The sequence below is a fragment of the Schistocerca americana genome, chromosome X (genome assembly GCF_021461395.2).
Source record: "Schistocerca americana isolate TAMUIC-IGC-003095 chromosome X, iqSchAmer2.1, whole genome shotgun sequence".
In the NCBI taxonomy this organism is placed as follows: Eukaryota; Metazoa; Arthropoda; class Insecta; order Orthoptera; family Acrididae; genus Schistocerca; species Schistocerca americana.
The window spans coordinates 845,415,209-845,433,050 of record NC_060130.1 but is presented as its reverse complement, the minus strand read 5'-3'; the positions used below and the strand labels follow the sequence as shown (position 1 = coordinate 845,433,050).

General features: G+C 41.8%; 1 protein-coding gene across 1 annotated transcript in view; it reads left to right on the top strand.

Annotated features, from left to right (window-relative positions):
* The window catches only part of LOC124556454 (homeotic protein distal-less-like), a gene marked incomplete at its 3' end in the record, with an annotated part of 298,563 nt that overhangs the window by 32,482 nt on the left and 248,239 nt on the right, over positions 1–17,842 (top strand). The window lies entirely within an intron of this gene.

The following is a 17,842-nucleotide window of genomic DNA, read 5'->3' as shown; positions in this document are numbered from 1 at the left end:
CACAGTATATAGACTTCAGAAGAGGACTCATCTTTCGTACCTCAGCAGTCACGCTGAAATTATTTTGTCTAATCTTTTATCGAGGAAAATCGCTTATTTTTCCAATGCTCAGTTTTTCAATGACAATTTTATCATCGTTTTGCATGTTCCCTGTTAGACTTTGATTAGCTAACATAATACTTGCACTGCCTCCACATTTGTTCCGTACCTTCCTACGCTAGATAATTTCAGAATCCTCATTTATTATTTATTCTTATTTCCTTAGTTGTTTAGAAAAATTTCATGAAGACATTCATTAATATAAATGGTTTTCGCCTTCATTCTGTACGTTTTCTTCAATGACAACGAGTCTTCCAGGGTTTTAGCGTTACTTATGATCAGCATGACATAATAAACTAACTCCTACGAAACCAGTAGTGATGGATAAAAGAGTGTCTGCGACGTCTTTAACGACAATAAATGTGGAAGTGGATGGTTAGAGCTTCATCTACAGGCAACTTCGAGTTCCTTATGGATTGAGCACGCATTAAATAAGTACGGCCAAAGGTATCCGCAACGATCATGTGAAGGAACCATTGTAGCAGTCGCCTGTAGTCATTTAGGGAAGACAGACACAAGCCTACGCAGTCATAAGAAAATATGATTAGACGAGTTGCGGCTAGTCGCTGCTATATACACGCTGGTCCCAGAAGTTGTTTACGTCTTTATTCCAGTTCCATACCACAGCCTTATCTTCGCTTTGATAGTAGTGATTAGTAAATTCAAATTATATCTTGACTGACACGTGAGTTATGTCGAAGGCTCCGCCTTACCTTTGATATCTTAACAGCTTAACTGTTGTGCATTTAACTCTTCGAACTTAACTGACAGTTATTGGTTTCAGCATGTTATGTTTCACTGAGTAGCACACTCATGTAGGCGCGAATTGCTTTTACCGTTCTGCTCGTCGGGAATATTTCTTCCTCAGTGAGCAGCACTACTGCAGATGGAAATACATCTTCTGAAGATGTGAAAATTAAACGTACACGAGAGAGTGTGTCCCATCCAAAACTATTAAATTACATCTTCCACTTTTTATGTAGGAGGAAATATTTACAAAGTGGTATAAATGATGACAATTTATTAAATAATATACTTAGTGGTCATAATATATTTAGTCTAAGATGAATAAATATGCTCCGATCTGATTCATAAGTTGTCGTATTCACAGAAGCAATACACTGGTCGATGTGATAACACCTCGAAAGTTACTGAATGCAGATAAACTTGTCACTATTAGTCGTCGCTCGAAGAACTTTTATTTTTAATACGCACTGGATGTAAGATTATCATCAAAACGTGAAATTTATTAATCGTACAACTCTATATTTTCAACTTTGATTTTCGCTTCTTGTTGATGACTACCTGCAGCTTACTATCACGTAAGAAGTGTCATCAGGAGGTTTATTATTGACATGTCATTATTTCTGCATGTCTCCTGAATATGAATTTGGCTTAGTACACTTTTACAAATGGAGGAAAGACTGATTGCTGGAGGAGAGTTGCTTCTTTTTGCGTCACTCATGACCAATGAATTAGCCTTATTGAAAAGAGAGCTTTCTGAGGCTTGGCTAATAGAGCAGTGGTAGTAGTCGTAGCAGTAATAGTAGATAGTAGCAGTAGTAGTTTTATTCATATGCCTATTACTTTCAGAAGGCTAGTTGACATTCCGTGGTAGCCAATACTAGAAGGAAAAAAACCTGATTAAAATTAAGACATTTCCATACTTACAGGTCTAGTCTGACAGAGAGTCGACCCTGCCTGTGGCATCTGTTACAACGCTTAGAAACCTCATTCTGTTCACCCCTAGTCTTCAGCACTGTTTTTTTTTTTTTTTTTACATTTTTGCAAATAATTTAATTTCATAACGTAAAAAGCTAGTGATACTCTGTTCATTCACTTCCCAACATCGGTCACTAAACACACGTTACACACACTGTAAACTAACACCAGAACCATGACAATGATGTTTGCTTCATTTTGTGTGCCATAACTTCATTGCTTGCCTGCAATGTTGAGTCAGCATTCTTGGTTAGCTGTGTCACATAATTAGAAAGTTCTCAGACCTTTTACTGATTGTCGGCGTTACAGTGGCGAGGAAGATGGGCAAAACATCCAATATCAGTGAATTTCGTTGGGGTTCGATGCCTGGGACAAGGTCGCGCAGCAGTGCAGCTTTTCACGTGTCGCTGTGTCAATAGTGTACCACGAGCACCTCGACCTGAAAAAAAAAAAAAAAAAAAAACATTACCACCAGCGTTAGCTGTCGTGATAAACAATGTATCGACGACACGGGTCGCTTTCAACTATAACGGGTTATAAAACGGATAGGTTTGTGACAGTACCGAATAATCGTTCGCCAGCTCAGCGGTGGACAACAAGAAGTCAAGAACTACACTATCTACAATTGTAGATGTATTTGGGGTACAGAGAAGGGGGTAAATTACAGTGGTACCAGAAGTATCCTCGGCCACACACCATAAAGAGACTTTCGTGGTATGTGTGTAGATGCAGAGTCAACCTCTCGCTGTGTTGTAGAGAAGCCACCGCCACGAATACCTCTGGTAACCGCACAACACCGGGCACAGAGATTAACACGAACACAGAATCGCCGCCACTCGATGCATAGAGAAAGGTCGTCTTGATTGATGACCTCTCTACGCTCTGGTACACTCCCAGTGCGTCGGAAACCACGCGAGATGATGAATCCCTATAGTGTGTGGTGCAGGTATTTCCATGTAAGGTATGTTTACGTGAGATGAAATGGGGCTTGTGATATCCCCCTGGCAAACGATACAGTAACACGATGTCTGACCATGTGCATCAGTTTGTTCGACTACAACAGCTCACTGGGGACCTGTACCGTCAACAAGATAACCAAGCACCCATCGCTACCGAATCGCTTGACAGTGGTTTCAAGAGAACTTCGCGAACATGAGGGTGCTTGTGTGGTCCTCCAGGGTCTTACGCACATGTGTAAAGTCTTCGAGCGAGATGTACGCTCCTTGGTGTCAGTTCCCAACAATCTCTGTCATTCGTAGGCTCTGGTTCAGCCATCATGGATCGAGACAGCTTCGCAATACATTAGGTGTTTCGGTGAGTTCGTATTTTGACTCTTCATCACGGCTGAATTATATGTCACATGCCACTAAAGTAGATTTCTCTAACTCAGTTATACAGGGTGTTCCAGGAGGAATGGTAATATTCAAGGATGTGTCAGAAACGCTCGTTTGAACAAAAAATTTCATGTGGACATGGGCTATAACTTATTCCGAATGGTTTCTGAGACGGAACACATTTAATGTCATATTTGTTCGTTTCTCTTGAATAATTCGACCTCTGCCAAAAACGTGTCGCAGTACAGAATCGAACTACATAAAATTTCCTACCAAAAGAATCATATTCATTTCTTCCGTAGCAGTAATAGTTTGCGCGAAGAGAGCGAGAGAATACTGAAAATCGCACGCGGTGCGCTTGCGCTTTAGTTTGGATAGTTTTTGTAGGCCCATCTGAGGTACTTTCCCCTACATGATAGACCACAGAAGTCCGATATCAAATTTTTCATCTAGACTTCCTCTACATTACTGAATAATATAGAAAATAAATAACAATGTACTTTAAAGGTGATCTGTCTCGGATACCATTCGGAGTAGGGAATATGTCTAGATGAAGTTTCTTGATCCAGATGAGCGTTCCTGCCATATCCCTGAATAGTGACCGTTCCTCCAAGGGCACCCTGTATATGAAACATGAAATAAAAAAATTACGAGACAACAAATGGTTCAAATGGCTCTGAGCACTACGGGACTTAACATCTGAGGTCATCAGTCCCCTAGAACTTAGAACCACTTAAGCATAACTAACCTAAGGACATCACACACATCCATGCCCGAGGCAGGATTCGAACCTGAGACCGTATCAGTCGCGCGGTTCCGAAATGAAGCGCCTCGAACCGCTCGACCACAACGGCCGGCTACGTGACAACAGTTCCCTAACACAGTAATCCCGTCGATAGGGATATGAAATGACAATGAACATTTTTTCTAGGACCAGGACTAGAACCATGATTTCCAGTTCTTTCGCGAATAGTTGCTTCACTGTTAGGTCTTCAAGACCGTCACCAGACAAAGCCGAAAATTTTAATTTGTTTCGATGTTCTCTTCTACATGCTGAATATTTATCTTATTCATACATACCACGTGGGATAACCACTGTACGGAAATAAAAGGCAGACACATAAGTGAAAATGAAGGTGTGTATTAAGTCAGAAGGGGAACTGAGATAGTGTAATGGAAAAGACGACATCTCACGATTAGCAGGAATTCCAAACATGAGTTTCGCTCTGGCACAAATTTTCATTTGCCACTAGATATTAATTATCTTCAGAGGTTTTCCCCTCATGGGAATAGCATCATTGTGAAGGAAAGGAGGGTTAGGCCGTTGGTTGATTATCATATCAGGGGATGATTTCAAAAATATATATGAAACACGTAATTATAGATTATTTAGTAGAGACTTAGTAATCTATTGATATTTTCCTAAAGCGTTGCAAGAGACAGTGTGTTTGCTGCCGGTTTACTGTCTGGTATATTTGCGTTCTCTGTAAAGTTCCACCATCTCGTGTAGCCTACACGCAGCTCAGTATAATGTGCTAGACGAAAAACAATATAGCGTAACGTGATCCTTCATCTGTTTGCTGTTTAGGAAAGATTCCCGACCACCATTTGAGAACATTTTGAACAAGCCTGCGGCCCACGGTTGTGGTCGGCCAGCCGAGTGCCGACTCTTTCCACGTTTCCAGCTTTCACGCTGAAAGTTGTTGCGCAAGCCGTGTTTCACAAATCCGCCTGCAGCTAAAACGAATGTCAGGCTGGGCGCGTGTATTAGGGACGCAATCTGAGGCATGAGCCGCGTTCACGCCTCTAAGCGCAGCTGTGCCTTGTCTACCGACAGCCGCGTCGCCCGCCGATTTGGGTCAACTCACAGTCTGGGAGTAAATGATTCGCATCTGCAGCCTTCCTACACGAGATCGCTAATGCTCACTTTGCTGTAGCCTCGTATCGGGAGTAACTAGTTGTTATCAGCAATTTTCCTCTGTATCTTCAGTTTTTGTAACAAAATTCGCAATGCTCCGCCCGCCATCCCTCTCACCCCTCACATATTTACGGATAAAGTTTCGCTTGACTGGGAAATACAGCTCGTTACTTCGCAGGGTACGTCTGTCACGGAAAACTAGCTTCGATAAAAATACGCTTCAGTCTGCGCATCAAGGTCATTGGCCTAGTGTTTCACTGATAAATTTTCTAGTAGATGACCTTTGCCACTGAAACCGCATTAATTTGCTTTGTTGATTCCAGCGGGACTTAATAGGGCTCGCATTCAGCGTACATTTCAGCATTGCCTGGTAAGACATTCAGATTATCGGTTTCAATATGAGAAGACGCCAAAGGATATCCTTAGTAGAAAAGCGCTGCGGATACAATCATACTAGTTCTGAAGTGTTGGCAGAAGTGCCAACACCGTGTTGTTTGAGGAGGCCGAAATGCACGCTATAAGCTCACGCAGGATGGCGTGAGGTCTGGAACAGGTCAGAGAAATAAGACTAGCAAAACAGGAGGTAACTGGTAGAATACTTAACTTTAATCCACAATTTTAGAACATCTATCGTTACGGAACATGCTTCATAATATTAATTATCAATTGAATACGGCGCCTTGCTAGGTCGTAGCAAATGTAGCTGAAGGCTATGCTAACTATCGTCTCGGCAAATGAGAGCGTATTTGTCAGTGAACCATTGCTATGAACGTCGGCTGTACAACTGGGGCGAGTGCCAGTACGTCTCTCTAGACCTGCCGTGTGGTGGCGCTCGGTCTGCTATCACTGACAGTGGCGACACGCGGGTCCGACGTACACTAACGGACCGCGGCCGATTTAAAGGCTACCACCTAGCAAGTGTGGTGTCTGGCGGTGACACCACAAGTTCCTCAACTGAGCAGACTGTCATTCATCATGTATTGAGTGATTAAGGATGGTATTGATTATTGGAAATGATTATACTGTTTTGAATACATAATTGTTCATCTTCCTTGCAAGAAGCACTACTCTTAAATGAGTAAAAAAACTGGAAAGAAAAGACGGCACACGTTTACTCGTCTTATACCTCACATACTTTCGTTTCCCTCCTTCCAAAGCTACATGTGAATCAAGTTGGTGTGTCACGCGTATACGAATAAAATCAAGTGTGCGTTTCCTATGTCTCTGTATCTCATAAAAATGTATGTACCGGGCAAATGTTCTTCTTCTGAAGTACTCGATCGATTTCAACCAAATTTGATACACGTACCACTTGTTACTTGTATACAAGCACTTTGGGTAGGGCGGGGCGGGGCGGGGGGGGGGGGGGGGGGGTTGGGAGGTGAGAACCACATGCTTCTTAAACGAGTAGGGGTGAAAAAGAAGAGTAACACGGCGGGCGCAAATATATTCATCCAATAAGCGAGCGACTTGCAACAAACTTTAAACATAAATAACATTACACTTCGCTGTGACACTCTGTGATACCCTTATACCCATGTCTCTGATGAACACTCACCGTAGAGGACAACGTTCTGGGTTCCATTACTTAAGAAGGCTTCCACCCAGCCGGCCGCGGTGGTCTCGCGGTTCTAGGCGCGCAGTCCGGAACCGTGCGACTGCTACGGTCGCAGGTTCGAATCCTGCCTCGGGCATGGATGTGTGTGATGTCCTTAGGTTAGTTAGGTTTAAGTAGTTCTAAGTTCTAGGGGACTGATGACCACAGCAGTTGAGTCCCATAGTGCTCAGAGCCATTTGAACCATTTTTGCTTCCACCCACTCAAATCTCTGGACACTTATCCTGTGTGCTCGTACGTTCGTTCCAAGTCTGCAGTGGGGTACTATGTCAAGCACTTTCCGGAAATATAGGAATACGGAATCTAGATGTTGCCCTTAATCTATGGTTCGTACGAAAACGTTCGAGAAAAGGAAAACCTGAGATTCACACAAGCGATGCTTTTTAAATCCGGATTCATTTATGGACAGAAGCTTTCCCGTCTAAAAGGAATTTATTATAGTTGTACTGAGTATATGCTAAAGAATTCTACAGCAAAACGATGTTAGGGATATTGGTCTGTAATTGTGCGGGTCCGTTCTTTTACCTTTCGTATAAACATGTGTCACCTGCACTTTTTTCCAGTTGCCTGGGACTTCGTGTTGGGCGAGAGTTTCACAATAAATGCAAGTTAAGTAACGAGCCAATGCCGTACAATACTCTCTGTAAAATCGAACTGGGGTTCCATCTGGAGCTGACGACTTATTTGTTTTCAATCTTTTAGCTGCTTCTCTACGCCGGGGAAGCCTGTTGCTATGTCCTCCATAAGTATGTTTGTGCGATTCTCCTGCGTGAATGATTTCTTAAACGCGAAATTTAAAACTTCATCTTTCCTTTTGTAATCTTCTATTGCCACACCAGACCGATCAATGAGTGACTGGATGGAAGTCCTCGATTCACTCAGCGATTCTACGTAGGACCGGAATCTTCTCGGGTTCTCGGCAAGATCTTTTATTAACGTATGACGTAGGAAGTTATTGTTGTTTCACTCATAGATTTTTTTACAGATGCCGAAATTTCTACTTATATTTTCCTGTCGTCATTTGCGCGTTCTTCTTTGAACCAAGATGGCAACATTCGCTATTTCCTCAGCGTCTTCTGAATTTTGCTATTAAACGACGCTGGGTCTTTTCCGTCCTTAATCCACTGACTCGCTACATACTTGTCCAGAGCGCGATTTACAGTTTCTCAGCTAGTATCCTATAAATAGCCGTAGAAGATCGCGCTTAAGAGAAGTAAAAGGGTCAATTCATTGTGCAACTATTCACTAGGCCAGCGTGTCCGACATATAATGTAAAGCTTAATCTCTCTCTCTCTCTCTCTCTCTCTCTCTCTCTCTCTCACACACACACACACACACACACACACACACACACAACCCATACGGTCACAATGGTAGCGTTGCTAGAGGGTCCTGAAAGACGCACGTTGAGGTAAGGAATCAATTATCGACAATTAATATCCGAATTATTTATTGGCATGGGCAACTTACGCCTTACAACAGCAACTTCCGCTCATAGCAACAGTTAAGAAGTCGACCGCCAGTCTTAATGCATGAATTACAATGTCGCAAATTATTTTAGCATACTCCCTCAGATATACCTGTTGTGTACGTTGTACAAGGACAGAAACACCTAGTACCCTATAACTAGTTCCTCTTTCGTTTCTATGGGAAATTGCTGCACCAACGACTTCATGTCATCCCACAGGAAAAGATCTACCTTGTACACGTAAAAGATAGTTATTTATAGTTTGTAAGGTAGCGCCTCCAGCGTCGTTGGGGAAACATGGCTATTTTATAAACACGTGCCCCACATGATTTGCTTATTCGAGACCTCAAGTTGAAATGTTCCATAATTACAACAATAAAATTTATTTACTAGGTCTGCATGCAGTTTACAAATTACTGCACGAAGGAATCTTTGGGCGACAGGCAATTTAATTGTTCTCTAATGAGCGGTGGTAAGTGTTTAGTTCGCAGGCTCAAGTTACACGTAAAGGATGAAGAAATTATCCTTGAGGAACTGAGCAGAACGTCTGGTTGTAGATAGTGCGATCACCACAGTCGTAACAAATGTTCAGCCTTGTGCTGTAAGCAAGACAGGGCCGTGCTTAGATTTTGATAGAACTTGCCTTTTATATGATATAATACTTAGACTCCAATTAACCACGGGCATACTTGGTTTCCGTAAAGACTGAACTTACGTTCACAGTTCATTCATACTTCAGAAAATTACTTTATCAAAAAATCTAGCGTTCGTAAAATCTTGTTATGGGTCTCTGTTATTTTTGAACCACGGACTACAATGATGGTTGCATTATTGGGGATTAGCGCTTGGAGTTATTTTTTTCATATCCTCAGCTCTCCTTTAAAAGCTTGAGACAGTGCTTTTGATAAGTTAAAGAACAGTTCAAACATGAATAATGAAACAAAGATCGGTAATAAATGTCTGACAGTATGGGTAGAGTTTTTAATTAAGCATAAATTACCCTGAGTTAAGAATGAAATGAAAAATTTCAGTATACACGTGAATTAAGAAACCAAGTAAACCCTCAGGCTTACTCAAATTCTCCCGTTAACACTAATTAGTTACCTACTGCTTGCACCAACACCGTTTCCCATGCCATCAGTAAAACTTTTGTGTCATTTTCTCATTACTAAGTCAATAAGACTCTGATTTAGCCAGAAGCTTCAGTACGAAGAGAGAGTTATTTGATGATGAATTCTCTATTCCCAGAGTTTTGACATCAGATTCATTCGCTATGCATATCACGTGAAACCCGATTGTCAGTGTTGATATGAGGTAGGATGAGTCACAACTAGTGTCGGTACCTTGTGTCTTTTCCACAAGTTTATATGAAGTGTTTTTAAATCGAACTTCATTAGTTTCCCATTGAAGCTGGGCGCCGTAGTTCTAAATAATTTTAACAAGTTATCCACTAAAATTTGATAGCTCATTCTGCAGTACTTCAGTGTATAAAACATGTCATTGTGCTCACAGGAAATTTAATGGAAGCATTTCTTTAAAAATTATACCTCTAGATAACATACGCCGGTACTATTATGGCTCACGTAAACATGTGCCGCTGCTGGATAAATTAAAATTTGGCTCACCATGATATGCCGTTAACAGGATGGGTCCTAGTAGTCTCCATCACCACTTTTCGGACTATTACACCTGCAATATCAACGGAATAATTTGAGGACGTCCAATAGTTTAGTCTTCCCTCAATTCAGAATATATAACGAGAGTTTTTATTTTGATTCCCGAAGAAAAGTAGGTTCCAAAGAACATTTATTTTATGATCATGATAATTCCCAGTTTGCCTCATATCTGAGTTGTATATTCCGTTGATTATTCGATGTGGTTGTAGGACGTTGAGTCCATGCACCGATGGAGGCAAATGTTGATGAATTCTTTTTGTCATTAGATATCCTTTCTATGGGTACAACATTATCTGAACCTAATACAAGATTGGAAATTCAGTATGTGACATAATCATTCGCTGTATGACGTTAACAGAAATAAAGCGCTCTTTCTTCTTACAATTCTTAACGGCTTTTCGCCTTAGTAAACCGATATCTTTTTTCTATAACCTAAATGTAACACATTTCAGTAACTGTTGTGTACATATGTACAACTGCTGCTGTCATTAGAAACGTATTTTCTTTCGAAGTGTCCCCGTAACTGTTGAGTTGAAGCATATATTTCTATTTTCTGTCGTCATAGCGAATGGGAAGGTGGCCAAACAACACCCTAACGCAAGAAAATAGAATGGTATGAATTTCAGTATAGATCTTCAATTAATTAATTATCCGTCGGTATTTTTGAAACTACATCTGTTGGCGTCTTTCTGTAATTTTACTCTGTAGAATTACAAAAACTGGTTACTTTCATGTCGCGGTTATGCCTTCTGAAAGTCTGCTTCCTCTTTTATTCTTCACAGATATGAAGCGCATGGTAGAAGCACCGATTTTATTCAACGATTTACGGTGATTTGAGACCAGGACATGGATTAGGCATACTTATCGTTTGTGTAACTCAGGTGTCGACAAAGTGGTACATTCGTAAACTGAAAGCTGTTATAACTACAGTATAAAAATACTCGTATGTAGATGAGTGATGCACAGGTCGCAAATTACAAGTAAGAAGTAAGAAATTTCTGCTGACCTTTATGGCTGTCCAACCTTGTCTGGTGCCTCTGATCAGCGGAATGCTGCAACTGTTGTTAAAAAACAAATTATACAAATAAATACCACCACCAGAGAATGCGGGGGTGCACCGTAATTGACCAACGGGTCATAACAAAACGTTCGTCGACTGTCTTTCAGAAGGTGTAGAGGAATATATTGTGATGCTACATAATCAAAATATGAGACACTTACCGCCTTTTCAAAATAAATGGATTCCTGCCACGAGTACTCTCAATACGGTACAAGTATTTCACTGTTTTGCTTGCGGTAATTGTCCTGCGGTATTATGATCGGGCATCAGTAAACTGTAGAAACGGAAGAATTAACAGTTAATGTTTGGAAAACGTATCGCATGATGAGATATTCATGTATCGTTCCCATAAATAAAACGAAAAATTCTCAAATCAGTCAATAGTTCTAAAAGAAGGACGAAATTCCTGCATAATAATTACCCAATTGCTATTTGACAAAGATGTGATTTGATGAAACTTCCTGACAGATTAAAACTGTGGGCCGGACCGAGACTCGAACTCGGGACCATTGCCTTTCGCGGGCAAGTGCTCTACCATCTGGTAGGCAATGGTCCCGAGTTCGAGTCTCGGTCCGGCCCACAGTTTTAATCTGCCAGGAAATTTCATATCAGCACACACTCCGCTGCAGATGAAAATCTCATTCTGGATGAGATTTGATATTTCTTTGAATGCAGCATCAATCTTAGAGGAAACGGAACGCATTTTAACTTTTTGTATTTAAAGAAGACCCACTATTTCCACTGTAGAGCAAAGAAAAGTCCGAACAATCCAGTTAAACAGGCCAATAAAAGAACTGAAAGCGATATATAACGTTTTTTAAATCCTTGTGTATTGATTGGCAGCGGAAAAATAAAGATCATTTACAGATAGCTGGTAGTTTTGGTTCAAATGGCTCTGAGCACTATGGGACTTAACATCTGTGGTCATCAGTCCCCTAGAACTTAGAACTAATTAAACCTAACTAACCTAAGGACGTCACACACATCCTTGCCCGAGGCAGGATTCGAACCTGCGACCGTAGTGGTAGTTTTAATCAAGCTATCAAGAGATGCGAATTTCATCTTAGGGTCCACGTGTTGTCGAACTGCATTATATTTCCGTAGCAAACCATTTCATTGGTCAGCTATATTTCTTCCTCTTGACTTATTCCACAACAAAGGTTTGTGTATTTGTTTCCTTTTCAGTAATTATTCATGGCTTCAGTAGTTTTCAGTATGTAACTAAAGTCTTTCTGTTCACCTCTAATTATGTTGTACCGCAAGAGAATGTGCAATACTAGGTAAGTGCAACTTTCCTAGTTTATCCTGAACTGACACTTCTCGGTGGCATTCTTCACTTTTCACTTTTCCATTCTCCAGTTGACCTATCGCTTTGACAACGAGCTCTTGATTTGGAAAAACTTTTAATCACAACTCCAATTTTCTATTTATGGAGACCTTTGGTATAGCGTTTCGCAGGAACGCTTCATAAAATAGATGGCATGTGAGTAATCTTCTTACAGTTCACTTATTTTATTAAAAGAAATCATTTTGGCCGTTTTTGGGAACAAGCCTTGAAACGTCCCCTTTGAACAATTATACATGACTGTGCTTAAACTGACACACAATATTTTTAACGCAACGCAATCTGACTTTCAAAATCCCTACAAAAGAATGGCCCTGACTAACATTAACCTATACGTTTCACAAATCACTTACCTCACAAAAATCTTCGTTACTCGAACTACTGCAATACAGAGAGCGCCACTACTGCCAGCTAAATAAAAGATTCAAACTACTGAAGGCACTAACTACTGATAAGCATAGTTAGCAAATGAAAGATTTTGATAAAGAACAAACAATGTATTTACCTTAATATTGTTCAAAAGTCATATTATATATATCAGTTCATGACATCCACTCTTACAAATTTACTCTTTCTTAATGAGACACGTCCAGATCGTCCGCTCTCAAAATTCCGCCATCTCTCTCCCCACATCCACCACTGCTGGCGGCTCACCTCCAACTGCGCAACGCTATGCGCTGTTCACATCCAACTGCCCAACACTACAATGGCAACAGTGCAAACTAGCCACAGACTGCACACAGCACAGCCAGTGATTTTCATACAGAGTGCTACGCGGCGTTACCAATAAGAAAACATAAACAGCCTACTTACAGCCTCACCAGTGGAAACAAGATGGCGGTATACAACTATTGAAGTTTGTCAGATGACTGCAAATGAAGATGAAGACGGTGATCAGATAATGACGGTATCTAAGTAGAACGCAAGGAAATAAGGAGCGGAGAGGAGGCTGCAGCCGCTGGTCCCGGCGGAGGTTCGAGTCCTCCCTGGGGCATGGGTGTGTGCGTTTGTCCTTAGGATAATTTAGGTTAAGTAGTGTGTAAGCTTAGGGACTGATGACCTTAGCAGTTAAGTCCCATAAGATTTCACACACATTTGAACATTTTTTTGAGGCTGCACTGCGGATGTGCCATGCTTCCATGCCGGTGACAACACCTATTGTTCGGACGTGTGACTGGTGACTGGAAGGTACAAGATAATTGGTCCCATTTTATTAAAATATAGCAAATAAATTTTGTAGGCGTAGTGATTCAGTAACCCAACGTGCACCCACCATTGGAACCTGGTAAGACTCTATTCTGCAGCAAAACATTCCTGAGAAACAGTACGGAACAGAAATAAACTAAACATACCAGATCAAGTCGATGCTTACATATTTCCCGAAAACCGTGCAGGCTAAACAAGTAGGTGGGAGATATTGTAAGATCAAAATGTTCATGTGCACTTTCTGATCAAAAGTATCCGAACGCCCCTACGTAATGCATAATTGACCACTAGATGTCACGAGGCGGATTCGCCGTTATAAAAGGAGTCGGGGAGTATTGTGTTGTCAGCAACGAATCCGTAACAGCAGAATGGGTCGGTCAAGAGAGCTCAGTGACTTCGAACGTGGATTGGATGTCAAGTGGTTAACAGATGCAACAGGGACACTTCTACCTTTGTAACCCTGACAAACTCGGCTGTTAGGGACGTGACTGTGAAGCGGAAACGCGGAGGAACAAACACAGTTAAACCACGATCCTTCATGTACTGACGGACAGCGGCCGCCGAGCATTGCCGAGGGTGGTTGTAAAAAAATTGCATGAATTCAGTGGAAGGAATCACTCTTGAGTACCAAAGTAAGACCAGCAGTCCAAAGCTAACACAATGATTACGTGTAGGGAGCTAAAAAGAGTGGGACACAATGGTCGGGCAGCTCGTCACAAGCCATGCATTTCTGTAATCAGTCCTAAGCGACGCCTGAGGTGATATAAAGAGAGATTCCACTGGACAGTGGACGACTGAAATAGAGTAATTTGGAGTGATGAATTATGCTGTACCCTGTGGGCAATCGAGGGAAGGACTTGAGTTTGGTGAATACCTGGAGAACGTTATCTGCATCTTGTGTAGTGCTAACAAGGTAGTGGTATAGAGTATGAGCGTGTTGCTCGTGGTTGGAGAGCAGCCCCCTTATTGCACTAAAGAAGCTGCCAAATGCGGAAGGATATGAACACATTTTATAGTGTTGTGTAATGAATACTGCAGAGGAACGGTTTCGAGACGATGATTGTATAAGCATGACAATGCACCCTGCCATGAAGCTGCATCTGTGAGGCAGTAGTTTGTGTACAATTTCTTAAATGGACTGATCTGCACAGAGTCCCTGCCTGAACCCAATGGAACACGTTTGAGATGAGTTAGAGCGTCGACTTCGCTCCAGCCTTTAACATCACTACCTCCTCTGGTTTGGGCTCTGCCATTTACCGGAGGCAGACACCTCACTGAAGGGTGCATACTCCCCTTATTAATCTGCAATAATGGGCGTGCGAATACTTTCGATCAGACAATGGGTATGACATAACTATGGAATCCAACTGCTTTATTAATTTGCTATAAAGGGCGCAGTTACAATCAGGTACTAATTTTCAATAATATTTGTGAACATTATGTAAAAAAAAAAGAATAACTGGTGCGAATTTTATGTAACTGAACAACTGTATATCAGTTCACGGATGAGCATTAGCCGCGCGGGATTAGCCGAGCGGTCTGAGGCGCTGCAGCCATGGACTGTGCGGCTGGTCCGGCGGAGGTTCGAGTCCTCCCTCGGGCATGGGTGTGTGTATTTGTCCTTAGGATAATTTAGGTTAAGTAGTGTGTAAGCTTAGGGACTGATGACCTTAGCAGTTAAGTCCCATAAGATTTCACACACATTTGAACATTTTTCATGAGTATTATTACAGAATAGTCTCTGTATGTCGATCTCTTCAGAGGTGGATACGGGACTCGGCTGTTTAATAAAGAAAGTCAAATGGTTCGAATGGCTCTGAGCACTATGAGACTTAACATCTGAGGCCATCAGTCCCCTAGAACTTAGAACTACTTGAACCTAACTAACCTAAGGACATCACACACATCCATGTCCGAGGCAGGACTCGAACCTGCGACCGCAGCGGTCACGTGGTTCCAAACTGAAGCGCCTAGAACCGCTCGGCCACACGGGCCGGCGGAAATCAATTCAAACACCTTTCAGCCGTCTAATTTCCAACCTTATTTTATTTCGCTACCACTTTCGGAGATTTACTACTCAATCTTCAGGTCCCTGTGTACAAACAACAATGTACTGCTTGGTGTTATGTTCTTATATTACATATTACCACTGTATATAAGACTGGCACCACCCCCTTTTTGGTTATCTTTGTCACACCGTTAACATTGTTGTCTGTACACAGGGGCCTCAAGATGGTGTAGTAAATCACCGAAAGTGGTACCCAAATAAAATAACAGTTAGGAAATTAACGGCTGAAAGGTGTTTGATTTGACATTCTATTACAGAATAGTATATCATCTCCTATTTCGAGAGTTAATTATAGAGCGGAACGTCCATAATATGTGAAAGTGGAGTCATGTCACTTATGAACCCTGAGTCACGCAGTTTGTATGCGAGTTCCTAAGAGTGTCAATAGTAGTTGCTGAAGGACATCGAAGAACAAGTTAAATCGGTGATGTTCTAGACATACTCGATGGATTGTACGTTGGGCGAATGTGCAAACCAGCGAATCATCCACAATTGGCCGGACGTTGTTCTTCTGAAGTACAGGCGGTACATCTTAGCTTCAACTTTCTCTAATCAAAAAATTGCAACATTACAGACTTCGATACGTATTAGTCGAGATCTCATGTTGTATCTAATGGTGGCTCAAAGCATCATATTCGGTATATGTCCGTTATGTCGCTCAACAGTGTGGGCTATGAGACTTCAGTCACGGCCGTAGTGTCTTGACACGTATGCAACCATCACTGTAAAGTGAGTGGAAGTGAATCCGTCTGAGCGCGCCAGCGACGACATTCACGTACGTATAGCAGTCGGTCATGTTTGTGGTTTCTCCATAATGCAAACTGAGGCAATGGCTTGCGTGCCACAAATCCGAAATCGAACCGTCCCAGTGGACCAGCATGGACCCAACACTTTGGACAAGTTCTTCAACGGTTACAATCATGTAAGCAAACTGTGCGAATCTTCTGCTGACTAGTTCCATTGACGCATAACCTTCGTAGTAGCAGCATGCGCTGCACTACAGGAAAGGGAATGTTATGACAAGCCTATTTACCGGAGCCCGATCATTCTGCCTCACTTACACACTAATAATGCACCCTATGTCATCGAGGTCTTAGAATGACACTTACTTTCATGCTTTCATTTCATTTGATGGATCTGCATTAAATGAACGCGACGTAAAACTGACGTTATCCGTTGCACGAGATATGCAATCTTTATTGTTCATCACTAGTACGTAGATCTACACGTCCTCGGAGTTTGGTTTTATTCAGACCTACATTTTCGTTTGTTCCAGTGGCCAGAAATGTTGGTTTGTATGTGTGATGAAGCAGCGAATTATCCTAACTTAAGCAGAGGAATAATAGTTTCAGAGTTGTAATCAAACTACGGGTCGAGTCAGGAGGAAAGGTGCGTGCTTTGATTGGTGACAGTATTAGAATTCCGCACAAAAATCGTCATATGAACAAAAGTCCTGTTCTTAACAGTTTCCGAGGAAACTAATTAAATCAGTTGGGAATAGGACAAATGCAGGTGATAGTAAATTAAGCATTGTCATCTAAGGTTGTTTTAATAGTGAAATGGCTTGGCTCTGAGCACTATGCGACTTAACTTCTGAGGTCATCAGTCGCCTAGAACTTAGAACTAATTAAACCTAACTAACCTAAGGACATCGCACACATCCATGCCCGAGGCAGGATTCGAACCTGCGACCGTAGCGGTCGCTCGGCTCCAGACTGTAGCGCCTAGAACCGCACGGCCACTCCGGCCGGCTTAATAGTGAACATTTCCTTACAAAAGATGTAGAAAATTCCACCATCAACTACAGTGCATTTTGCAGGTCTTGTAGACAGGTGCTGATCTGAGCTTATTTGGGAAGGCTAGCCTGTCCCAGATCGAATCCTCCTTTACTTGACCAGACGCGTGCAAAATACGCGCGAGAAGCTCCTCTTATATGTCCACTCTGCGCTTGTAGACTTCGCTCTTAAGTCAACCCTAAATGCAGGTATCTAATGGAGCAAGACTGGGTGACCTCGGTGGTCAAGAAATTACTCTACGGACTCGTCGCTGATCCATGCACAAGTGAAGTGCGCTTTGAAATGGTCAGTAAAGACAACACTACGTAGCCTAATATCACTTAGCTTGTATTCGCGTGCGAGTGCTGGTGAAGGATGACTTTTAAAAACAGCTATATACGGTTAAGAAAAGGGCATATCTTCATTTGAAGTTTTTTTACAGAATCACTAATACTATCACACCTCAAAGCTTGTACCTTTCCTCCTGACTCACCCCATATAAACGCATTAGCTTAACGTTAGTTTGATAAGGAAGACGACACTTTAGAACAGCTG